The sequence below is a fragment of the Lipotes vexillifer genome, unplaced genomic scaffold (genome assembly GCF_000442215.2).
Source record: "Lipotes vexillifer unplaced genomic scaffold, Lipotes_vexillifer_v1.1 scaffold155, whole genome shotgun sequence".
Taxonomy (NCBI): Eukaryota; Metazoa; Chordata; class Mammalia; order Artiodactyla; family Lipotidae; genus Lipotes; species Lipotes vexillifer.
Window position 1 is genome coordinate 1,195,859 of NW_006779813.1, and position 27,258 is coordinate 1,223,116.

General features: G+C 42.2%; 1 pseudogene; it reads right to left on the reverse strand.

Moving 5' to 3' along the window:
- Nucleotides 1-17,183: 17,183 nt before the first annotated feature.
- On the reverse strand, nt 17,184-17,972 carry LOC103075158 (spindlin-1 pseudogene; annotated as a pseudogene).
- Between the last annotated feature and the right edge of the window lie 9,286 nt (nt 17,973-27,258).

Sequence of the window (27,258 nt, forward strand, 5' to 3'; positions counted from 1 at the left end):
TCTCCTGCAACGGCAGGCGGACTCTCAAGCACTGCGCCACCAGGGAAGCCCTAGGTACTTTTTGATCTGCTTAGCTTCGCCTTCTAAACACTGACAGGACATATCCAAATAGATGGACCGTGAGGTTGTGACTCACCATGTCAGACACCAAACTCGTTACTGGTGCCCTGCCCCAACTCAACTGCCCCTCCTTGTGTATCTTCTATATCCATTATTACAGTTCATGGCACTGTGACTGGAAAACTGGGTTCACCTTTTTGTGGGTTTCGAGCCAAAAGACACAGCCAAACCAAAGATCGGGAGAAGGAAGGATTTATTACTTGCAACAAGTAGGAACGCTGGGATCTTTCCCAAAGCTGTGTTTCCCCAAGCAGCAACATTGGGGAAGTTTTAAGCTAAGGGTACATGCATATTCATGAAGGGGCTTGGGTGGTGTATGCATATTCATGATGGGGTTTGAGCAGAGGAGAATTCAGCATAGAATTGGAGCAAAGGTTGACAGAGTCCATGCTTTAGTTGATTGATGTCACTGAGGGTCAGAAAAGGTCAACATCATCATCCGTTAGGTTCCAGTTGATCTGGTGGTTGAGCCCTTCAGGCGAATCTTTACCGTTGAAATGGACCTGGGAGTCTTTGCGATGATATACTATCTTTGCTATTGTTACTTCTCTTGCCTGATAACGGTCATTTGTTCCTGCATTCTTTTGTTCTCTTAAGATCATTAATTACTGAGACCTGTTCAAGGACATGCATTTTGGCCAGGCTTAGATCACAAAATGGCTAAGGTCAAAAATGGCTTCTCTTATGTCAAGAGAGCCATGCCTGGTTTTCTTTCTCGGGGGATCCCCTACCTATCTGCTTATAGCACTAGCATCTACCCAGTGGCCCACGCCAGGCATATCTAGGTCATATTTTTGTTTGTTTCTTTGTTTTTGTTTTTGTTTTTGCAGTACGTGGGCCTCTCACTGCTGTGACCTCTCCCGCCGCGGAGCACAGGCTCCGGACGCACAGGCTCAGCGGCCACGGCTCACGGGCCCAGCCGCTCCGCGGCATGTGGGATCTTCCCGGACCGGGGCACGAACCCGCGTCCCCTGCATCGGCAGGCGGACTCTCAACCACTGCGCCACCAGGGAAGCCCTCTAGGTCATCTTTGATCCCTCCCTCTTCTTGACCACATATCAATTGGCCTCAGTATTAGTTTTCCAAGCCTGCCCTCACAAAGCATCACAAATGAGGTGGCTTAAAACAAAAGAGATTTATTCTCTCATAGTTCTGGAGGCTAGAAGTCCAAAATCAAGGTGTCAGCAGGGCATGCGCTCTGTGAAGGCTGTAGGGAAGAATCTGTTCCATGCCTTTCTCTTAGTTTCTGGTCATCTTGACATTCTTGGGCTTGTAGAAGAATCACTCCAATCTCTGCCTCTGTTACCATGAGGCATATTCTCCTACGGGGGCAGAGGTAACCTCCTCTTTCCCATCTCTGTTCTTTTCTGGCAATTAAAATGACATAAGGCAGATTAATAGGAAAAAATTGAATTGATTATGTGTGCACGAGGAATTCACATACATAGGAAGAATTCCAAAGACAGCAAGGTAGGGTGAAGTATGTATTCTGAACGAAGAAGGAGGCAGAGGTCTGAGGCTTTAAGAGGAAGTAACGTCATTCACAGGAAGATAAGCAGAGTTAATGTTTGGTAAACTGAAACAGGAAGGAAGGGGGCAGGGCATAACCTTTAAAAGAATGACAGAGCCATAGGACATGGCAAAGAATGGTTAGAACCAGTTGGGTCCAAGATGGTGGAAAATTCAACTTCCAGTAGACCTTGAGCCTCCTTATGTGCTCGTTATAATACACTAACATGCTAAATGACACACCCACCAGCGCCAAGACAGTTCTGAGGCCAACCAAAAAAGTGGGCGGTGGCCCAATTCCGGGAAATCCCTGCCCCTCCCCTGAAATAATTGGAATAATCCTCCTACTCATTAGCCTATGAAATTACCCAGCCCATAGAAACTAACCACGCCATAGTTTGAGGCTTTCTCACCTTCTGAGATTGTCCACACTGTCTGTAGGTGTTTCTCTCTAAATAAATCCACTTCTTACCTATAGCTTTGTCTCTCACTGAATTCTTTCTGTGATGAGACATCAAGAACCTCAAATTCACAGGGAACAAAACAAATGTTTGCTGGGCCATCCAAAGACAATGGGACACAGAGAGGACTTGGATCAAATGGGCCCTGCTAGGTTCCTCCCTGTTCACCACACCTAATCTTTACTGTAGTTATGCAAGGTGATAGCTCCTTCCTGGGGCAGGCCACCTGTCTCTCATTCTTGTAGGCAGTTAGGGGGAAGTTCAAAGGTTCTTCCTGAGACTTTTGTGTCTCTATTTTTTGTTTTCAGCTTCAAATGCACATGCCAGAGTCGCACCTCTTGGGGTGACCCGCCCTGAACCCCATCACTCCCCTGCGTTTCTGTGTCTTTTCTCCTCTTCTCATAAGAACACCAGTCATACTGGATTAAGGACCCACCCTAATTGGGTATAACCTTATCCACTACCTGGATGACTCCCTTTCTCTTTCCATGAGACTGACCTTCTGCTTCTGGAGGATGGAGGGGGCAGTGAGGTGAGGGTCAGAGATCCCCTTGGCCAAACTTTATAAGGCTGAAGGGAGTTGGGACAGCTCCTTGGCACTGTGTTTACAACATAAAGCTATGTTGAGACTACCGGCCTCAGCTTTGGAACTTTAGCCAAAATTTCAAGACTAAGGGAGAAGACTCATGCAGCATTTTGCTACTTATGTGTTACAAATGTGCATATGGACATTGCAAAATGTCCGCAAGGGCACATTCACATTGTTATTCTGGGGAGTGAAACATCTGTGGCTTCTTTTCGGTGGTATAATGCATGCACGGGGCCACTTTTACTATTTGCTTTACACAATTTTCTATTGCTTAACTTTTTAAAATAACATTTGATACTTTCATCTATACAAAAATTTGAACATGAATAGCTCACCTTTGGGAATCTTCCTTTTACTAGGCTGTAGTAAGCAAAGGTGTCAAAACAGTGAAAGATTTTTCCTTTCAAAAAAAAAAAACCTAATTTAAAAATTATTTTCTGAATGTGTGTCTTATGCATACCTTTGGAACACAGTCTGTTACTTACTTTGTTTTGAAATTCCAAAGACCTTGTACAGGTATTTCCAAAGAGCAGGAGCTAAAGGCAGGCAGGTAGGAAGGAAGGAATGGAATTACTAATCAATGACAATGGGACCCTGGGGACTGTGAAGAGGTGAGCTGGGCTCTCATTCTCTTTAACTTTACACTAAAGAGCTTATTGTTATTTAAATTTATCTTGCAAAGATTCTATTGCGAGCCTGATTCTTAGTTCAATAGGGCTGTACTGATCTGATTACATCCTCCAAGACCTCTGAGCTTATCTGTCTCCTCTGAGGTAGCACAGAGAACTCTTCAAAGTTTTTTGATTAAATTATGTGTCCAAGGGCAACCTGTAACCACAGAATCTATTATGCTTCAAGAGTTGGTCAAGTGCTTGAAAGTGGTGGAGAGCGATCCAGAACTGCAGGCTCCTGGCCTGAAATCCAACGCTGGAGTCGGTTTTGCCGGCTGGTACTTGGGTTCATAGTTTGATTTGAACCTTAACCACCGGGAAAGCTGCAGATGAGCTAAGGTTTTCTTCTCAAAGAGTTTAAATGAACGGTGAATTTAAACACCAAGAGCTAATGAGAGCAGAACACCATGGCTAATAAAGATAGAAAAATCATCCAACTGCATGAATACTTATAGATATGCAAATTTAAACAAGGAATACAATTTACTACCTATCAGACTAATGGAGATTTTAAAAAAGGACAATAGCCAATGACTAAGGAATCAAGCACTCTCATATACTGCTAAGGGTTAACTGGAACAAAATTTTTAGAGTGTAAGTTTTCAGTCTGTATACATATGTGCACAAATTTCAATCAGCAATAACACTTTTAGGACTTTATTTCAGAAAATATCTTAAATATGCACAGTGATTTAGCTAACATGCTCCTTCCTCCCGCCTTATTTAAAAGGGTGAAAACCTGCACATAAACTATATGTCCTACAAAGGAAATATGTTTGAAAATCATCCTATGCTTTTCAAGCATCTTTTGTTGAAAAGCATAGTGTTTTTTGGTTTAGTTTTGCGGTACGCGGGCCTCTCACTGTTGTGGCCTCTCCCGCTGCGGAGCACAGGCTCCGGACGCGCAGGCTCAGCGGCCATGGCTCACGGGCCCAGCCGTTCTGCGGAATGTGGGATCTTCCCGGACCGGGGCACAAACCCGCGTCCCCTGCATTGGCAGGCGGACTCTCAACCACTGCACCACCAGGGAAGCCCCAAGCATAGTGTTTTTAACAGCACTATGTCTACATTTTTGGTGGCCTGATGGTTTGGGGTTTTCCTCCCCAATTTTCCCCTCCTGAAGCTTTTCTGTCTCCCAAGAGAGGCAGGGCACATACAAAGCATAACGGAATGGAGTCCTTATAACAGAGCACTTTGAGGTGGAGCACTTCTACAAGCTACACAAACTTGTATTTTTATGGGGAGTCAGAGAGGAAATGAAAGAGAGAGAGAGAGAGAGAGAGAGAGAGAGAGAGAGAGAGGGAGGCTTTCAAGCACACTAACAAATAGCAAGTAAGAGTTATGCTAAGAAGTAATCACAGTGGACAGAGTAAAAGATCTGTTTTTACTGTCTTTTATTCTGTTGTTTCTTTTTGCTTTTTTGTGTTTTTTGTTGTGGACACCTTGAGTCAATATTAGTTAGAACTGTGTGTCTCTCATTCCCTTGGACCCACAGCATTAACTAGCAAATCTACCACAGAATCCAGTTGGTATGCTCACGGGAAGGTCTGTGGTCAGGGAGGGCACAGAGACCCAGAGAGCATTTTATGTGGGTCTAGTGGAGACAATGTCTGTATAGTTTCGTCAATGCTGGTGCTGGACATTTCAATCTAGGTATGGTGGAGGGTCCGTTTGAAGATTTATCTGTGGGGTAATGTGCTTCTCAAATGCAGCTATGCTCTCTGCATTTAAAACCTGCCCTGCCAATGGCAGAAGTTCATGTTTACTTGAACTTCATGCAAAAAGGTGCTCCTCCTTGTTAATGCTGAAAAACTTCCAGAGACCTAAATTGACTTAAAATACATGATCAGGGCTTATTTTGCATAGCATATAATTTACCCCTTTCAGGTGATTTTTTGTTGAAAGTAAATTTACCCAGTTGTGCAACCATCAGCAAAAATCTGCTTTTAGAACATTTTCATCATTTTTCTAACATACACATTTACCGCTCATCTCCATTCCCCACTTTCCCCCCAGCAACCAGGAGTCTACTTTTTGTCTTTATATCTTTGCCTTTTCTAGATATTTCATACAAATAGAATCACATAACATGTGGTCTCGTGTTCCTGGCTTTTTAAATTGAGCATAATGATTTTGCCATTCATCCATGCCACAGTATATTTCTGTAGTTTGTTCTTTTTTTAAACTGCTAAATCCTATACGATTGTATGGATATACAGGTAAATTGACTCTTAAGTACTCACTACAAGTATTGTTTCAATAAAGGATATACACAAGAAGAAAATCAACCTGCTGAAATTTTAGTTGCACCAAAAGTGTATTTCCAAGATAAATTTTCTAATGGAAATAGAACGTTCATTTTATAATACTCTGTCTAATCCATCACCAACCTACACTTTCATTTTTAAAATAAATATTCATTGAGCTCATTCCAACTGCTGTGCTAGGTTTTGGTGAACCGGGCATGGATAAGACATGATCATTGCCCTACACAAACTCGTATTTTTATGGGGAGTCAGATCTAGAACATAAAAGGAAGCAATGAAAACGCTTGGGTGTTGGTGGGATGTCAAAGTAGGCAGACTTAAAATCCTAAATTGGAACACTTATACATTTTAAGGTTCTTTTAAATTCCTGTTCCAGATTCATGATAGAAAATAAATGACCCCACTGGGCATAAAAACAAGTCATTTTCAGGGTCTGCAATTAAATTCTAGACTAATAGCATGACTTTCATGACTTTGATGACCTTGGAAAAAGTCGTACAAACACTTGCTTATCCAAATATACATGGTGGAAGGCATGAGTGACAGGCACTTCTCTTTGTTGACCCAGTATCCATACCCCTCCTTCTCTATTAACAGAACCCAAATTTGTTTGGGTAGTAGTAGAAGTCCTTTGATTTCAGAAAGGATAGGGCCTACTCTTAATCCCTTGGAATGAATTGTGATTATTCTAAACCAATTATTCCTCTTGGTCCAGGGATGACTGTGTGATCCAGTTTTGGCCAGTAAGATGCAAAGGGAAGTCTGCAAGGTGACGCTTCTGGGAAAATTTTGCTTTCCCTTGTCCTTGCATAGAATGTGGATGTGATGTCTGTAGGTGCAAAAGGCATTGGAGACCAAGAGACAAACAGCACGAGGATGAAAACAAATAAGCTGAGGAAGATAGATCTGGAAAGATGGAAGGAAACATGGTCCCCGATGATGTCACTGAACGGCAGCATGAGTCCAGACTGCCCACTTCCAGAATTCTCATTACACAAGAAAAAACAAAAAAAAAACACAAAAACTTATGTGTTTACATTTTTTTGTGCATGAATTTTTCTGTTACTTGCTGCCAAAAGCATTCCTAGCTGGTAGAGTAGGCTTGTCAGATTCTTAGATGTTTGGAAATTGAGATGAAGGGTAAATATGTTTGCTGACAGAATTTAAATTTTAAAAGTTTATTCACTTACTTATTCATCCACTAAATATTTTTGAAATATTTACCAGGTACTAGGTCCAGTGCTAGGTGGGGGGGCTGAAATGCTATTAAAAAGGTAAAAGTCTCTAGGGAGTAATGTAAAAAATACGCTATACAGGATGGAAGTGACCTTGCTCACTTGAGGATCTAATTCAGAGTCTCGGCCATGAGTCCAGCCCAGACCCAAGCTGAATACAACCGCAGACTCTGTTCAATGAACTGAAGCAGGAAGACATTATCTCCTGTTCACCGCTCTGATTGGTAGGGCCCTTCTAGAGCAATGTGCTTACCGTGCTGCTCCCTCGTTTTCAGGACATTGACAAAATAGACAATCCGGAACAATTGTGCTGATCCAGCCTTAGGGAAAAGAATGGGTGTTTGGAGGTATGAGAGTGAGATCCAGTGCCTGCCTCTGGGCTGGCACAGACCTCCGAATGGTCCACCTGGCACAGCAGGGCTCACGTCATTGGACACGACACTGATATTGGAAAGCTAATTATGTGGGTGTCACTCAAATTGTTAACTGCATTGTGAGGGAGGTGCCCAAGCCTCTATAATAAAAGCATATTAAACAATTAACCAATCAGCTCTTTCATTATGTATTGTCTAGAATGTGGAGGCAATGTCTAAAGAATTCTGTTCTCAGTTCTTATTAATCTAGAAGTCTCTGGGGCCTTAACACTCTTATTGCCTCCCTCAGGCTTTGGGTCAGGATCACTTTCTTCCCTCTACAGCGGCTTCTTTTTGGCAGTGGTGGTGGGGGTCCTTTTTTTTTTTTTTCTTCCTGTATAGTGGGCCTCCCCTTGGTTTAATATTCAGAATTATTTTATTATATAATCATTGATTCAGAAAAGCATTGCAGAGTCAGATTCCTCTTCTGCTTTTGTGTACACATTTGTGATCTTAAAAAACCCTTCTTTTTCACTTGTGTCTTTTACACATTCAGGGCATTTTTTCACATCTTAGAGTCAATTCATCCTGTATCCATCTCGTTGTCAGGTAAAATCATCTTAAAACCCAGTCCTGATCATTTTCTTTCCCAGAAATCTTCAGTGCTTTTCAATGGCTTACAGGAACCAGCTCAAACTCCTTATTCTTGCATTTACCAAATCATCTAATCATGTCTCAACTTCCCTTTCCTGCCTTATCTCACACTATTCTCCTAAAAAGTCTTACTCGGGTTAAGTTGATCTTCCTGGTGTTTATCAAACGCCTTGCGTTTCTTTTTTTTTTTTTAATAGAAAACTTTTAACATGTTTTCTGCCTCCATTTTTTGTGTTGCTCTATTTTTTCCAACATCCCTGACTGTTATCCGAATCCTAGTAATTTTTCCAGATGCAACTCAAGAAACCATTTCTCTGTAAAACCCTTTCTGGCCCCCTGCCTAAAGCCCTGGTTCTCAAAGCAGTGAGGGCCATTCCACTCTGGGACACACTTTATTTGTTGATTAGCCTGATTATTTACTTTTTATAGTTGCTATTTATGTTTGTATATTTTCATGCTAATTCTCCACAATGAGAGACCAGGAATGCATCGTGCACTGTATATTTCCCTCAATATAGAAAGTGCCCTGTGTGTAATAGAACTCTCCATGTGGCTGAATTCTAGAGTTGGAGGGAGATTTGGAGAGCTGACGAGTTGGTTGATAGATTAATGGACTCTGAACTAAAGAACACTTCAGACCTTTCAACCTAGCTATATACTCAAAATAACTGATTTTGACTCAGTGGCTTTTATTAGTACGTATTATTGAGGCTGATTTATAAAGAAAGATGTATAGCATGGATGAACAGTTTGATACAAAAGTAAATCTAAGACATGGCTAAAATTAACCTGTAGAGAAATCTTTCCACAGTCTGATGGTCTTGTCAAAGTTTAAAGTTTCATCTTCTGGTTAAGACTAATGCTCCTGATTCTGTATTCAGTGAAACCCCAGACTGACGATTCCTCATGGTTTATACTTACCGCATGCAGCACCACGGAAAGCCAGCAGGTGGCGCTGCTTCTCTGCAGAAATTTTTTGTGATCCGCTCAACAGCCTCCCTCTCATTCGCATTGCTGCTGCAAAGGCCTGACCCCGAAAAGCAATTTGAATATTTTACATTAGTGGAAATAGGAATTGCTTACATTTATCATATATTCCCTGATAAACAAGGGTTTCAAAAAGTCAGATTTTTAAAAATTGCTTTCATTTTAACATTTCTGGCCTTGAAAGACCAGGTTCCTCGTTATTATCCCTGAACACTTCAGAACTTTCAGATCTTATAATCAGTTGAGGACACTGAGAGGACTTGAGAAGGCATCTAGGATCTTACCGCCCAGATCCCTGGGCAAGGTCATTCAGAGTCAAAGGCAGAGCCCCGAGTCAAACACAGATCTATCAGTCGCCTTCGCTGTCCCATCCTGTCTTGGCCGTTAGCATGCATCAGGTATGCCTCACCACTAAGTGCAATGTGACAAAAGCCAACCTCCATCTCATTCTGAGAAGCTGCCGGGTTCATCCCCAAATAGGTGTGTGTGTGTGTGTGTGTGTGTGTGTGTGTATGTGTGTGAAGAAAAGGGGTTCTGTACAATGATCTGTCTCATTCTTCTTTGCAGCATCTGACCCGGGGTAAGCCCTCGGCAAGTATTTTTTGAATGAATGAAGGATGGAAGGAAATGAAAGAAAGGAAGGAAAGCAGGAGGAGAGGGAAGGATGGGAGGAAAGGAAGAAGAGAAGGGAAAGAAAACAGAAAGGAAGGGGGAGAGGGCGGGTGGAAGGGAGCCCAGAGACTTTCAGCATAGCTAACCACCTCTGACATCTGGTAGATGCTGGGATGATTCACCTTGGTTTAGAGCACTTGGAAGAAATAAGATGGAGAACAATTTCTGGCCAACTGGGTTATTTTATTAGCTCCTATTTCATTCTATTTTGCCACAGGCAATAAATTAAAAGGTGAATTCAGTGGTGTGTACATCTCTGTGAGGATAAATCTCCACCTGCCACTTGTGTCACATCTGGCAGCTGTGGGCAGGCATCAGGCAGCTCCCCATGTCCCCTCTGCCAGCCTCATGGGAACTGCCCATTCATGAGGGCAGATGGGGGGTGGAAGTTTTTGGGAACAAGTCCATATTCAGAGCCAGAGAAATTTCAGGAAATCCAAACACATGGTTTTATCAGATACATGTCTAGAATGAGAATTATCGCTCTAAGTGGAAGCAGAGCATAGAAGCCGTGGCTCAAGACAGGAAGTAAGGCCTCTCCTATTTCTGACTCAAAGTACTGGTTTTTCTTTCTTGTGATTTATCTCACTCTAGAGGCAAAGCCTAAATGCTGAGTTTTATTTCTGTGATTTTCCTTTAGACCCAGTCCCTCCATAGGGATTTCATGTGTTATGCCATGATTCTCACCTGACCTAGTCAGCCATCAAAAGTCATCTGTCCTATGTCCCATTCTTAACCCTGATAGTTGACTAAATAAATTAATCTGAAGTGATAATTCTTATCTTAGAGGACATGTGATTTAAAAAATTTTTTTCTTGAAATACAGGTGATTTACAGTGTTGTGTTAGTTTCATGTGTACAGCAAAGTGATTCAGTTATATATACTTTTTTAGATTCTTTTCCACTATAGGTTATTACAAGAGAATTGAATATAGCTTCCGGTGCTTTATAGTAGGTCCTTGTTGGTTGTCTACTCCGTATATAGTAGTGTGGATATTTTAATATCAAACTCCTAATTTATCCCTCCTCCTTGTTTCCCCTGTGGTAACCATAAGTTTGTTTTCTATTTCTTTGAGTCTATTTCTGTTTTATAAATAACTTCATTTGTATCATTTTTTAAGATTCCACATAAAAGCAATATCATATGATATTTGTCTTTCTCTGTCTGACTTACTTTACTTAATATGATAATCTCTAGGTCCATCCATGTTGCTGCAAATGGCATTATTTCATTCTTTTTTATGACTGAGTAATATTCCATTGTGTATATATATATATACCACATCTTCTTTATCCATTCATCTGTTGATGGACATTTAGGTTGCTTCCATGTCTTGGTTACTATAAATAGTGCTGCTATGAACATTGGGGTGCATGTATCTTTTCAAATTATAGTTTTCTCCAGATATATGCCCAAGAGTGGGATTGCTGGATTCCCCACTACATGGCATGCAGGGATCTTAGTTCCCCGACCAGGGATCCAACCCGTGCCCCCTGGAATGGAAACCCAGAGTCTTAACCACTGGACCACCAGGGAAGTCCCTATTTTTAGGTTTTTAAGGAAACTGCATACTGTTCTGCATAGTGGCTGCACCCATTTACATTCCCACTAACAGTGCAAGTGCATTCCCTTTTCTCCACACCCTCTCCAGCTTTTACTGTTTGTAGACTTTTGTGTGTGTGTGTGTGTGTGTGTGGTACACGGGCCTCTCACTGCTGTGGCCTCTCCCCCTGTGGAGCACAGGGTCTGGATGCGCAGGCCCAGCGGCCATGGCTCACAGGCCCAGCCGCTCCGCAGCACGTGGGATCCTCCCAGACCAGGGCACAAACCCGCGTCCCCTGCATCGGCAGGCAGACTCTCAACCACTGCGCCACCAGGGAAGCCCTGTTTGTAGACTTTTTGATGATGGCCATTCTGTCCAGTGTGAGGTGATAACTCATTGTAGTTTTGATTTGTGGGACATATTTGATTTCTTAAAACAATACATTTATTTATTTATTCATTTTTGGCTGCGTTGGGTCTTCGTTGCTGCGTGTGGGCTTTTCTCTAGTTGCGGCGAGCGGGGGCTACTCTTCATTGTGCTGCATAGGCTTCTCATTGCGGTGGCTTCTCATGTTGGGGAGTGTGGGCTCTAGGTGCGCAGGCTTCAGTAGTTGTGGCTTGCAGGCTCAGTAGTTGTGGCTCACAGGCTTAGTTGCTCCGCGGCATGTGGGATCTTCCTGGACCAGGGCTCAAACCCATGTCCCCTACATTGGTAGGAGGATTCTTAACCACTGCACCACCAGGGAAGTCCCATATTTGATTTTTAATACAGGCCTCCTGGAACCAAATTGCTTATCTCAGGAGTTAAATCTATTCTGCCGGTGGAGATTTCTGGCATTATATCATGTCATGAGGGAGGTGGGTTTGAATCACTCCTGTATTCCATTTGGATGCCTGCCAGTCATACCACCTGGGCAGCCATATGTTCTTGCAAATGCATGAAGAGGTTGTATAGAAGAAATCATTCATTTGGCAAACATGATTTGCCAGGCGCTATGTTGTCAGGGACTGAGGCACAAAGACCATGGGAAGGTGTGTCTGTGCCTTTAGAGAAGAGAGAGGCAAGGGGTCTGGTGATGACATGCAGAGGGCTGAGTGTGGGAAGAGAGCTGCAGTAGGTGGCAGGGGAGGGGATGGTGTTCAGGGTTGGTAGAAAGATAGACTGCAGCAAGTGGTAGCTGCCCAAGGCTGATGGACAGAGAGAGGAAAGAATCAAGAGTGACTTCTAGTTTTATCTTAGAAACCCAGTAAGTAGAATGAAGTGTACTAGGGGGTGGAGTCATAGCAACCACAGTTACACAAAAGTGTGTATGTATGAGAAAACTGAGTGTGTTGAGGGATGAGGATGGTACATTTTCAGTTTAGGGGATGAAGGACTTTGAGCCTAAAGACAGGCAAGCCTCAGGTGACCTCACTGTTACCAAGTAATACAGAACATGTTACAAGTTTTTTTTTTTTTTTTGGCACATGTAGGGTTTATTTTAAATGTCTTAAGGATAGCGTTACAACATAATTATAAAATTATATTGTTTATACTTCTAAATGCAGAGAACAGGGAACCATCTACACATTGTCTAAAATTAAAATTAAAAATGAATTCAACTTAGTAAGCAAGAAATCACTGAAGAAATCAAAAAGGAAATCAAAAAATACCTAGAAACAAATGACAATGAAAACACGACAACCCAAAACCTATGGAATGCAGCAAAAGCAGTTCTAAGAGGGAAGTTTATAGCAATACAATCCTACCTTAAGAAACAAGTAACAGGGCTTCCCTGGTGGCACAGTGGTTGAGAGTCTGCCTGCCGATGTAGGGGACACGGGTTCGTGATCCAGTCCGGGAAGATCCCACATGCCGCGGAGCGGCTGGGCCTGTGAGCCATGGCCGCTGAGCCTGCGCGTCCAGAGCCTGTGCTCTGCAACGGGAGAGGCCACAGCAGTGAGAGGCCCGCGTACCGCAAAACAAACAAAGAAACAAACAAACAAATGGGACCTAATGAAACTTAAAAGCTTTTGCACAGCAAAGGAAACCATAAAGAAGACGAAAAGACAACCCTCAGAATGGGAGAAACTATTTGCAAATGAAACAACTGACAAGGGATTAATCTCCAAAATTTACAAGCAGCTCATGCAGCTCAATATCGAAAAAACAAACAACCCAATCAAAAAATGGGCAGAAGACCTAAACAGACATTTCTCCAAAGAAGATATACAGATTGCCAACAAACACATGAAAGAATGCTCAACATCATTAATCATTAGAGAAATGCAAATCAAAACTACAGTGAGATATCATCTCACACCTGTCAGAATGGCCATCAGCAAAAAATCTACAAACAATAAATGTTGGAGAGGGTGTGGAGAAAAGGGAACTCTCTTGCACTGTTGGTGGGAATGTAAATTGATACAGCCACTATGGAGAATAGTATGGAGGGTCCTTAAAAAACTAAAAATAGAGCTACCATGTGACCCAGCAATCCCATTACTGGGCGTATACCCTGAGAAAACCATAATTCAAAAAGAGTCATGTACCAAAATGGTCATTGCAGCTCTATTTACGATAGCCAGGACATGGAAGCAACCTAGGTGTCCATCAACAGATGAATGGATAAAGAAGATGTGGCACATATATACAATGGAATATTACTCAGCCATAAAAAGAAATGACATTGAGTTATTTGTAGTGAGGTGGATGGACCTAGCATCTGTCATACAGAGTGAAGTAAGCCAAAAAGAGAAAAACAAATACCATATGCTAACACATATATATGGAATTTGAAAAAAAAAAAAAATAAATGGTCATGAAGAACCTAGGGGCAAGACGGGAATAAAGACACAGACCTACTAGAGAAAGGATATGGGGAGGGGGAAGGGTGAGCCTCTCCCGTTGCGGAGCACAGGCTCCAGACACGCAGGCTCAGCGGCCATGGCTCACGGGCCCAGCCGCTCCGCTGCATGTGGGATCTTCCCGGACCGGGTCACGAACCCGTGTCCCCTACATCGGCAGGCAGACTCTCAACCACTGCGCCACCAGGGAAGCCCCACAAAGACCTCTTGAGCCATACACATTCGTTCAAAGTGCACTCATGATGGAAAACACAAAAAGTGCAGTATTTCCAAAAGACCACAGGCATATTGGCCATAATAATTTTCTGTTATAATAATTGTTCCTGTCTTTGGAGAACTTTAATTTCTTTTTAAAAGACAAGCAGCTTAAGAATGTTTTCAGGTGTTACAATTTGTGACAATCAAAACAGTCTTCTAATGGGTCCACAGCATTCAGAGATCCAAGCTCAAGGCTCTTTGGGGTTTGGCATGTAAAACAGTAATAGAAATGAAATCTGGTTTAGAAGCAACTGTGATTGTTTTCATAATTTGCAGTCCCTTCAAATATTGCATGACATATACAACTGGGAAACCACTTTCTGTTGGCACTGTACTTGCTTCACCAGTGCATTTTTATCCTACAACCACCAGAACAGCACAGTAGGCAAATATACAGAAAACTGAAAACAAAGAAAAACAAAAACACAAAAAAACCTAAGTATCTTTAACATGCAACTTCAGTTAGTCACATTGAACATTCTACTAGAGTAACATGCAAAAAAGGATGGTCTGCTTTTAAGGTTTTCCTTTGAAGATTTTTGGGCACCAGACTTCACACACAGGCACGCATACACATGACACAATAATACTATAGCCGGTCAGTGAGAAAGGCCAATACATTTTATACAGAGATTCATGTCATGTTAAGTCCCACGATGATAACGTTGGAAATTCACGTTGGATTCCTAGAACAAGAAACCGAGATTCAGATACCAGGAAAAGGCAAGCCATGCACAGAGATCTGAAACACGAGCCTAAACGAAGCCTCAAATACTCAGATGGGGAGCAAAGTTAGTCACCGTGTCAGGAAGTGTGGTTTAATCCACTAAAAGAATAAAGGATGGGATAAAATGGAAAAACAATGACCCCCCTTCCCCTTCCTTTACCCTAAAGGCAATAAATGGAACAAAGATTAAAATAATGATGATAATGATCACATGGCACATTTGTCTAGACACTGGCAGGTCATGTGGTATTAAAGTTGCTAAAGGTACTTGCAGAAAAACCACAGTGCAAGTCATTAAGTGATGCTAGAAATGTTCCAACTGACCCAACCTTGTGGATACTTCCAGAGAGCTTTATTTTTCATCCCGAAGTCACTGTACGGTGTTTTCCTAGTGCACGCAGGACACACACGTGTCTGCTTGGGCTTGGGGAGCCAGGCTCAGCCTTGAGATTCACATGCAGGGACTCTTACAAGAGCAACCAGGAAAACAGGTGACAGATATGCAGCATGACCCTGTTCAAGCCGGGGAGGAGCGTCTCAGACCTGGGCACTCACTTCCTGGAGAAGCTCAGCCCTGGCTGAGGTGTGAGGGGTGTGAGGGGTTACCAGCCAACAGCTCAAGGCACAGCCTTCCTGAAGGTGGAAATGGGCATCACACAAACCACTCACAGCCAGGCCTTGTAACTACAGAATCTCTAACGTTAAGTACAGGCACGATGGAGGTTGTGGGGACCTCTGGTGTTTGATTGACAGCATAGGCATTTAACCTTCCACCCAAATTTCAGGTCAGATTTCCAGTCTCCACAAGAGACTGGTTCCACATACCACCTTTCTCCTAGCTTTCAAAACGCAGGGGCTCATCCAAAACAAAGTGACAGCTGGCCATTTCGCTGCTACACCAACCACTTTTGCAGTTCTATTTTGGTTAAAACAACCTTGCAGGGATAAACCACAAACGGAGTCTGTGGCTGGGGGCTGCTATCAATCACATTCACAAGCCAACGCAGGTGACTGACCCTGACGTGGCAGGGTCCACTCAGTGGAACGAATCCACGTCAACAGCACACTGACCGCAAGAAGATGCAGCACCACAAAAGGTGTCAGGGGATTTCAGCTCTTATTTGTCCAGACATTCTTTGTGGGGAAAAGCCAGGGAGAAAAAGCCTTCTGACCACAATCATACTATCAGTAAAATTGGAATAAAAATAAAAGTGTCCCAGAGGACTTGTTAGAGAGCAACAAAACCATTCTTAAACTTACATTTCTAAAATTTATGTTCTCCCAGGAACTTACTACATACACACAAACCACTGATATACTGTTGCCTTTTAAATCGTGTACTAAAATCCAAATTACTGGTGTGTACAAATAATGGACCAAAAGTACTGCCCAAAACACACCTGCATTACACTACCTGGGCTTTGACAAAAAAAAAAAAAAAGTATTTATGATAAAAATTGTAAACAAAAATTTTACAAAGCTTAGAATCAAAGGCAACTTTTTGCCCAGATTTCTAACTGTTTGGTAAAATTCTAACATGGGTCATTAACGGTTCATGAATGATTCTTGTTTGGACTTTCCGACTGAAAAGGTGCTTTGCACTTCTGACTTTCAAAACAAGCTGAATGTCCCGATGTGCTTTCTGTGCCCAAATTTAATTTTCGACAAACAGCAGTAATATACCAAATATGATTGACTTGGGTCAGCACTCCTACTGAACTGGAGAAAATTATTTAACCCCCGTCCCAATCCACAAAGAAAGGACTGCCAATGAAGTGTGTGTGTGTGTGTGTGTGTGTGTGTGTATACAGATCTGTGTGTGCATATACATAATACATGTATACACACAGATATAGAGAGGTGTACGTGTGTTTATATATATATATATATATATATATATATATATATCCAAAAAGGCAAAAACAAAAATATCAAACTATGCTTGCATTGTGGCAGCAGAATAAGAGAATGTTAAGAGTGAAGGGGAAAATTGATAAAATCTATTACAGTTTTAAATGAGCCTGATAATAGCTTAACTTCTTTTTGCCAAACTTGCCTGTAACTCCCCTCCAAACAGACAGACTCCTTTTAAGAGGAAGGAGTTCCTTACACAAAATGTTTTGTGTTCACATATATCTATACTCTTCAGAACAAAACCAGTTCTGCTGGCAAACTGTGGGTTCGTAGGGACATTTAAGCTCTCATTAAAATGGAAAGCAATCAAATCTTTACGTCTACAAACTGCACATTTAATATATTTCCATAAATTTGGCAAAGTTCGTGATGACATCTAGAATGTGTTCACCAAATCATAGACGTAAATATGGAAATCATCATCAAATTTGATGAAACAGACAGACGGTTTGGTCTCTACTTGATGGATGACCATGCCAGTCCTTTTAGAGCCATCTTTTTTGGCATATTCCACTTGTTTGCCTACCAGGCTCTCCAGGACTTCTCCTGGTTTCCTTTCTGCTGGAGATGAATCAATTGAATCAGGAATAATGTGAAGGTCACCTTCTTTATAATCATCTAAGAGCTGGTCCATATACAAGACAGGATTGTTCTCATAGGTGAGGTAAAACCACTTGTTCATGATGGGGGCGTGTGCTAGGACCATTCCCCTCCACTCCTCTTTAGAGCCATCCTGGGTCTCAAACATGTGCTTCACTGTTTTGCCAATCACTGTGTCGGCTAGGTGTGCATCATTGATTTGGGATGTTGCAACTCTATCAGGGAGGATTTCAAGTGCACAAATTCTTTCATCTTTATTAAGTTCTAGTCCATAAACACAGTCAAATCCATCGTATTTTATAAGATACAAAGAAGGATTTACAGGCACCTGGTCCAGAACGGTTCCTTTCCACTGGGTGACAGGCTTGTTCCCCTCTTTCCACCCATGCCGAATCCTGCGGCCTATGATGCTCCGCGGGGTCTGGGAAACAGGTGTGCTGGGCCCTACACTGCTCCGATGTCTTTTATGGGACGTCCTTTTCTTCATCTTGCTTGCAGATACACCAGCGTGGCCTGCATCAGCTCTGGACCGCTGGCCAGCTGTCTTCCCGAATGGAGTCTTCATTCCTCTGTACCTACGTGACCAGCAGAGCCGCTGGACCGGGATGAACGTTCAGGATTCTTCAATTTGAAACTTTTCACGGAATTTCAGTGTTCTTATTAATCCATCATCCAAGTGCCTCTTTTACAAGTTCAGCAAAAATCTTAAATCATAAGGACTTTGCAGCAAGGCCACGAAGACCAACGTCCGCTGGGCCACGGGACCCCGCAATCCAGCGGCGCGCTCCCGCCCCGGCTACCCGGCAGGAGGGCGCCGCCCCGCCCACTCTGGGCCCCGCCCACTCTGGGCTCCGCGGCGGCCGCCCCGCCCCCGGCCCCACGGCGGACGCGCGCTGCGTCCCCTGACTACGCTGGCCTCTGCTTACTGGACGCCGAAATCTTTATCATCGTCGCAAAATTTCATTTATTAAAAGGGCATGCTTGGTTTTCTCTTCACCCTATAAGAGGTCAAATATGCACAGTTCTTGCATTGCAAGCTCTTACGATTAAGGAAAACTGTTCAGAGGAGGATCATGAGGCAAATGAGCACACGCGGAGCCCAAACACTGAGTAACAGGAAACAGGAGAGGTCGATGCGGGGAGCTTTCCTCTGCCCTCGACACAGCCACCACTGGTGCCGGGATCAAAATGATGTCACTTGCTTTGTCCTCGACAGACATTTGCAAACAAAACTCTTTAGCAGACACTTAAGGTCATTTGGGAGGTCAGAGAGCTGTACTTGAAGATGTTTGCAGTACCGTCAACACTTCCTTCTGGCTCGATTCGACCTTCTCTGTGCCCTGTATGTAGAAGCCATAAACTTCTTGATAGTCTACTAGTATTATGCCTCAAAAAAAAAAAAAACAAAAAAAAACAGGAAAATTGAGTACTTGGTGTGCCCCAAATGACTGTCTCTTTGGCTTTGGGCACCGGAGAAGTGGGAGTTTTTTAGCTGTTCTGCAGTACTCGTGATATGAAGCACATTAAACATGAGTCAGAGTGATAAGAATCTTCAAAGGTCTTTCCAGAAACTCGTTCTGAGACTTCTTAACGATGATAAAGAAGCCACAGTAAGATGCCCAGGGTCCTGCTCCATTTTCAGAGTCCATAACTTTGAAGAAAGTATAACATATTACTTGGAAGGAATTTATAATAACCATGAGTATTTATAGTTGAATCACGTTTAGGAACATGCCATGCCTCTCAAGCTACTCCATGAAAAGAGTTCAGTGACTTCATAAGTTTGGGAAACCAACCCTCAGTACTTTCTTTTCCTCATGGAGCATCATTGACATCTGAAGGGTTCTGAGAACTTCTGCAGTAAAGAACTCCTGGAAGACTTAAGGCTAAACAAACAAACAAAAAAATGTCTAATGGTGAGTATTTCAGTTATCTGCCATGTGTGTGCACTTTATAATTTTTCTCTTCTGTCTCCTCTACAAAACGTTTAGTAAAACTTTGAGGTGAAGAGGGTGAGTTCATGTTTTGGGTGAATGTGAAGAGTTGCTGGGGGAATAGCAAAAGGAAAGGCTGGCTTTGGGGGACAGCTGACATATGGGTTTCATGGACAATGCAGAGTGAAAAGTGGGGTAAATCGAGGTGCTGTGGGATTTCGGAGGAGGGCGTGCAAGGCAGGTATGAGGAGGTCAGAGAAGCCTTCCTAGATGTGATGGCTGAATTGAAACTTGAAGGGTGAATGGGAGTGATCCAAGTGTTCCAGTTATCATTGCTATGTAACAAATTACCTCCAAACTTAAAGTCTTAAAACAACCATTTCATTTTGCTCACAACTGGGAGGGTCAGGAAATAGGGAGAGTCGTGGTTGGGCATTTATCACTTGGAGTCTCACGTGTGTTTACAGCCAGATGACGACTGGGCTGCAGTCATCTGAGGGCTAGTGCATTAGTTTTCTAGGGCTGCTGTAACAAAGTATCACAAACTGGGTGCTTTAAAACAACAGAGATGTATTTCTCACAGATGTGGAGGCTAGAGGTCCAAAATCGAGGAATCAGCAGGGCCATGCAAGACTCTAAGGGTGGATCATTCCTTGCTTCTTCCTCGCTTCTGGTGGTTGCCAGCAATCTTTGCCTTATAGATGGATCCGCTCAGTCTCCGCCATCATTGTCACATGGCCTTCTCCCTGTCTCTTCGCAGGATCATCTTCCCCTTGTGTGTGTCACTGTGTCCAAATTTACCTCTTCTAGTAAAGACCAGTCATTAGGTTAGGGACCACTCTAGTCCAGTATGACTTCGTTTGAACTTGGCTATGTCTGCAAAGACCGTCTTTCCAAATAAGGTCACATTGACAAGTTCTAAAGGTTAGGACTTGACATTCCTTTTTGGGGGACACAGTTCAACCCATAATAGCTAGTTGCAGGGCAGTGAATGTCTAAGATGTCTCACTCACATGGCTGGCTGTTGAGGCTGGTTGTCAGCTAGGAGCTTCATGGCCTTTTCTGGCCTTGCCTCAGAAATCGTATACCACCACTTCTGTCATTCTCTGTTGGTTGAAACAGTCACAAGCTGTGGACCACACCTCCCAATGGAAGGACTGTGAAATAATTTTCAGGTGTGTTTGACACTTGCCACACCAAGCAGAAGGGAATGGTGACAGAGCTGGTACTGGTGAGAAACAAAACTGAAGGTCTATGAAAAGGCCAGCTCAAGGACACTTTGCAATTTGTGTGCGATTGTTTCCAAAGTGTTTGCTCAAAGGCTAATTTCTATGGAACTTTAAAGAGAATACACAGAAAATGAGATGGGTGTGCAATTTTCTGTAAAGGTATAATTAAACTCAGGAAAAATAACTCCTCCTTCCCTCTTCTCTCTTTATTCTTTTTTTCCCTCCCTTCCACCTTTCTTTTTCTTTTACTTCCCCAAGCATGTAGTAGAAGCATTAACATTTACATTTCATAATACAGAATTAAATTAGGTACTACATATGTATGCAGCCATGATCCCTTACTTACAATACAAATAGTATCTTAGTTCATGAATTAATAAATTGATATTCTCTAATATGTACTAGAGCACCAAACAAACATGCATATTTTAGAGTTAGGCCAATCTAATCTTGGACTAGTTTTGTTGCTTCAGTCTAAATAACAAAGCTATATAGAAAAATCTAAGAAGGATATATACATCAAATATTAAAAGTAATAAGCTGAAGGTGATAGTGTTCTGGAGTGCTTTTTATTTACTTCTTTATACTCTTCTATAGTTTCCAAAATCCCCTCAATAGACACATATCACTTTTAGAAAATAAACTATTAAAATGTAGTGACTCTGATTTTGCTTAAGTTTTTTGCTTCAAAATTAGAGGCAATATATTCTTTTTTTAAAATTTTATTGGCTGATTCTTTGGTAGTTTTCCATTACATCTTTTTTAAAAATTAATTTATGTATTTTGGCTGTACTGGGTCTTCGTTGCTGTGCGCGGGCTCTCTCTAGTTGTGGCGAGTGGGGGCTCCTCTTCGTTGCAGCGCGCGTTGCAGCGCGCGGGCTTCTCATTGCAGTGGCTTCTCTTGTTGCGGAGCATGGGCTCTAGGCACATGGCCTTCAGTAGCTGTGGCACGTGGGCTCAGTAGTTGTGGCACGTGGGCTCAGTAGTTGTGGCACGTGGGCTCAGTAGTTGTGGCTCACAGGCTCTAGAGCGCAGACTCGGTAGTTGTGGTGCATGGGCTTAGTTGATCCGCGGCATGTGGGATCTTCCCAGATCAGGGATCAAACCCGTGTTCCCTGCGTTGGCAGGTGGATTCTTAACCACTATACCACCAAGGAAGTCCCAAGAGACAATATATTCTTTTTCAACAACTTAAAACTTTCTTTAATGCCTTGGTATAAATGGAGGTAAATGATTTAATTTCAAATAGAACGTGGAAGGTGGTCTGGGCAGTTACTTTATAGCATTTTCAGGGAAAGCCTCTTGGAAGAAATGACATTTTTGCTGAGTCCTAAAGAAAAAGAAGCCAGTCAATGAAGAGCTGAGCCAGAGCATTCCAAGCAGAGGAAACAGCAAGTTCAAAGGCCCTGGGGTTGCAAATGTGCCCAGCTTGTGTGAAGAACAGTTTCTGTGGCCAAAAGCATAGTCAGTGTTGGGAGAGCATCTGAGATAAGGTTGGAAAGTGGATGGTGCAAGATGACCTAGGTTCTCTAAGGCAGGGGTTGGCAAACAACTTCTGCGAAGGGCCACTTGAAAGTACAAAGTGTGGACTGAAAGAAAGGAACTGAGGAATGATGCATTTTGAGTGCTTTTTGAGTAAGGGAAGACTAGAGCAAAATGTCCTTCCTTGAGGAAACTATGGCGTGGGTGATACCAGGGAAAAGAAATAAATATTCACTGTTGTGAGCTGAATTGTGTCCCTGCCCCTCCCAAATTCATATGTTGAAGTCCTAACCCTCTCAGAATGTGACTGTATTGGAGATAGGTAGTTAAGTTAAAATTCGTTCATTAGGGTGGGCCCTAATCCAGTATGACTGGTGTCTTTATAAGAGGGGGATTAGGACACAGACAGGTACAAAGGGAAGACCACGTGGAGACACAGGGAGAAGAGCCTTTTACAAGCCATGGAAAGAGGCCTCAGAAGACACCAACTCTGCCGACACCTTAATTTTAGACTTCTAGCCTTCAGAACTGTCAGGAAAAAAATTCCTATTAAACTCATACAGTGCGTAGTATTTTGTTACATTGGTCCTAACAAACAAATACCCTGACCAAAGGCATGAGTGGAAGTGTTGCTTACTATGTAGAGATTCTTTGGGCCACCATCGGTTGTTGTTATAATGTTACTGAGTGTTATTAGAAAAGTTGTAAGAACTTTTCTGACTTTAAAGTGCGTTTTCTTTATCCACAGGCCTGTAGGGAGAAGCAGAAAGCTGGAGTGTCTGTTCAATAAGTGCTGTGGAGTGCTGAACTCAAGAAACTATCCTGAACTCGTTCACGCTGAGCGATTCAGTCGTCTGGTTTAATTGTCCATTTGTCAGGCTCTGCAGAATTGCTGGAGTGACGCTGCTGTTTTGTGTCAAAAGCAGGGTATGTCTTAGCTTCATTTCACTGTTAAAGTTGATGCTGGAGTACATTTACACAGTCCTTTTATTCTGTACTTTTAAGGCTCTTCTAAGTAAAGTATGAAAAATGCTTTACAATTTGAATTCTGTTGGAAATTATAGCTGCAGCAGGCTAACCTCCTCCAAATCCCTTCTTTCTCTCTCAAAGCCCTTCTTTTCATAGGATTAAAAACCAATCTTTTAATTTTTTTCAAAACATGTGACTGCAGAGCTAAGTGATTCAGTTCCCTACTTGTTCTTGGGGCTGCGTGGAGGTAGCAGAAGGAATGCAGAACGAGGGAAAGGAGAGCCGAGAAGCTTGGGTGGGTTATTCACCTATGCCTTTGTTCCCCAGCTCCATCCTCTGCCCTACATTGTTCCCTGGGAGCTGACCTCAATGAACTATATCCCCTAAGCTCTTGCCCTCTGCTTTCTGGTTGGTCTGGCCAGTGGGAGGCACTAGCAGGGAGGGAGGGAAGCTGAGAGAGAGGTCTGGGTATTTATCCACCCTGCCTCTGCATGCCTTGTTATAGTTCTGGAAGCTTCTCTGCCTGTAGCTAGAGCTCCTGTTGATTGGCTCCAGGAAGAGCATTTCCTCCCATTTTCCCTTCAGACCTAGGAGTAGTAACGGCTCCCATCTCTTCAGTTGCTAGTCCCTGGGTGCTTCACCATTCCTTGTTACTTTCTTCAACTCTGCCCACCCCTCTGCAAATAGTTTTTTCATTACATTGTTCTCAGTTAAGCCTTTAAGTATGCCAGTGCTAAGACCCTGACTGATAGAGACTCATGGATCAGAGGACATTTGCTTTCTTATATTAGATATTTAAAGCAGTATCGTTTATGCTGGCAAGCTTTGGTATCCTTTTTCCTTCTGCACACTTTATTGGGGGGGGAATAGGTCCCCCTTGAAGTGAACTCTTGTTCCTTTTTAGTCATTCATGTATGTGCATTCTTGTGGTTTTCACCAGGCCAGACTAGGAAGCAATGGGGATGAAGTTCCCTGTGTGAAATGATAACAGATGTATGTATACCTAGGAGTGTGCTGGTAAACATTTAAAAACCAGCTCTGTGGGTGGGGGGAAACCTGATGCCTGGATTTGTGGCATTTGCCATTTTCTGTGTAAATGTTTCCTCCAGGGCCAATTTCAAACCACCAGTGTGACATCGTTGAACATAAATTGGGAGGAGATGCCACCTAACTTTCAGCTCTTGCAAGCTGGTAGAAGCCAGCTCCAGCACTTCCCTGTTTATATCCAGCTATAGGCAGATTGGGATGAACACATTTATATTACAGCCGGAATTTAATAGGTTAAAACATTACATTAAAGTAGTTTGTTGCGAAAGTCATTGTGAGTCAAAATGGGGGTGTTTATTAGTTAGCAGGTGAACAGAAATTGGAAGCACAGGTGTGTCTGTGTTCTCAATGGAGGGTACAAATGCCATTCAAGCGTTCCAGGTTTCAAATATAAATTGAAGGCAGCCTCTTGATTCTAGGATCCTGGTACATTGTCACAGTCTCTAAACTATTGAATGTGCTGGCTTTTATTGCAAATCAAGCTTCAGTTATAGCTGGAGGGTTTACTTTTCTCCTTTCTCAAATCAGTTTTATGTTTAATTAGCAACGTGAGGTGGGAGGGTGAAAAATTATCTGAAGATGATAGAACAACCAACATGGTTTCATTTGACGTTCTCTGAATAAATACTGGAAATGTAACCAAAGTTATATAACCAAATCTTGGAGTCCAGAGCCCAGGAGATGGCCCTTAAAGCTTGAAAGAACAGCTTTAAAGAGAGCAACAGATAGAGGTAGAAAATAGCAAGCATTAAAGTGACAGTGCTTATAAGCCCCTAACATGGGCCATGATGAAAATATAAATAGGTTCCAAAAGCGTTCAGAAAAATTCTGGAATGAAAGGAGTACCAAAAGTTATTATAGAAAACTAATTACATTTCAAGTTAAGACCAAACCTCTTGAAGTGAAATAAGTGCCAGCCATGATCCCCTGTATGTTAGAACATTAAGTGAAACTATCAAAAATCCAGTGAAGGACTGGATCGAACATTGGGAATTTATTCTGATATGTGTATGCAAATTGAGTTTCTGCAGTTACATGCTATTTTAGATCCTCTATTAGACGTCGGTGGTGTCCTGAGGGTGGGGCGCTAGGAATAGCCAGCCCTCTGCGTAGCAGTACGTAAGTGCATTTTCTATAGAGAAGTGACTACAGGTTAGTCTGCACACCACCATGTGCTAGTAATTCTAAACGATGTCAGTGATGAATCTCGAAAGAATCCGTTTTTGGTTTAAGTTCCAATTTTTATAGTTACTACTAAGTTTTAATAATATATACATATTAGCTCCAAATTTGCATGTATTGTCACTTGTCCTTTAATAGACATTGTATTCTACCAAGAAGTCAGTGTGGAGAGTTCCCAGCTATCTTGTTGGCTCTAACACATGTGAGTTTAGCTACAAATGCTTGTTTCTAGGGTAAGTTCATAACAGTTTGGAGCTGTCTTAGCAGGCTTCCGACAAAGTTCAAGCCCCCAGTTGCTAGCACGCTACATACTCCTGCATTTAAGCAGTAGACTTGATGTAAACAATGATAGTATAGAGATTATAAAGAGGAAAGAACAGAATGAATTATTTCAATTCCTCTTTCTCATTTTGTTTTCATTTGTGTTTAAATTAGAAACAGTGAAGCAACACCAGCTACAGGGTGTAATATTTTTGCTTGATTAGTGCAAATTTAATTCCTGCAGGATAGAGTTTTCTGAATTTGCCTAATATCTTTAAAATTGAATTTTATTCTTTTAAAAATTGTTAATTATTTTAAAACTAAAAGAAGAAAATGAAGGAAAGAAAGCATTACATTAATGATATGATTTAGAAGTCAACTAAATTTTAACCTTATTAAAATCGCTTGTTAATTTTATTGGCATGATATATAAAATTCAATAAGAGAAAATGTTATCTGTCTGCATTTATTTTCTATTATTATTATTTATTTCATTTCATATTTGTACGAAAGGTAGTTTTATCTCCAAAACAGAGGAGAGTGGAAAATGCTGTTCCATGTGTTAAATAAACTACGTATTATGCTGGGTAAATATGAGACTTTTGTAAGTGATATAATTGTCCTCTATCATGGCTGCCTTGTTGCTGTAATGTTTTACACATTCTTTTTTTTTTTTATTCTTTTTTTTTTTTTTTCCTTTTTTATTCTTTTTTTTTTTTTTTAAGACATTGGGGGTAGGAGTTTATTAATTAATTAATTTATTTTTGGCTGCGTTGGGTCTCTGTTTCTGTGCGAGGGCTTTCTCTAGTTGCGGCAAACGGGGGCCACTCTTCATCGCAGCGCGCGGGCCTCTCACTGTCGCGGCCTCTCTTGTTGCGGAGCACGGGCTCCAGACGCGCAGGCTCAGTAGCTGTGGCTCACGGGCCCAGTTGCTCCGCAGCGTGTGGGATCTTCCCAGACCAGGGCTCGAACCCCCGTCCCCTGCATCGGCAGGTGGACTCTCAACCACTGCGCCACCAGGGAAGCTCTTACACATTCTTTTAAAGGAAATCATCCATAGTAAACAGTAAGATCCTATTCTAAAGGAAGCCAGGTCTAATAGATTCCAGTGTCACAGGCATAGAGACGATATCTGTTCCCAGGAGTCTGTGAAAGAGGAGACCCAAGCATGTTGCTCCCTCACACGGTGGTCCCCACGGACTCAGAGGATGAATGTCCCTGGAAAATTGTAAACCCAGTGCTGTGTAGTCAGAGGCTAAGAGAAAAAGCAGCAGATGAAAACATCCTTGTAGGCCAACTGCTGTGTGCATGTGTGTACACATGCATACACACATGCACGCACACAATCATACTTTGGTAAGACAGCATCTTTTCCTCCTTTGACAGTACTGTCATCCAATGTGTCCTCAGCCCATCTGTAATTCACAAATGAGTGATATCAGGAATCAAAATGTCTCATCACCAGAACAATGAAATCCATTGTTTCCTGCAAAATATCATGCCTGGAGATGGAATTCATCCTCGGAATTTCTTACCAGAAACCAATAAAACCATTGCACTATCATATTTTAAATGTGCCTACTCAATCTGCTATCTTATATTTTTTAATGAAAATAACCTTTCATGTTCTAGGTGAGGGCAGGCAGCTGTGCAACTGTGTTTAGTTACTGGAAAATTGCTAGCTGTGCTAAAAAGCATTTTTCATAACAAAAAATTGCATATTCAGAAAAGTTTACGATCAAGACTT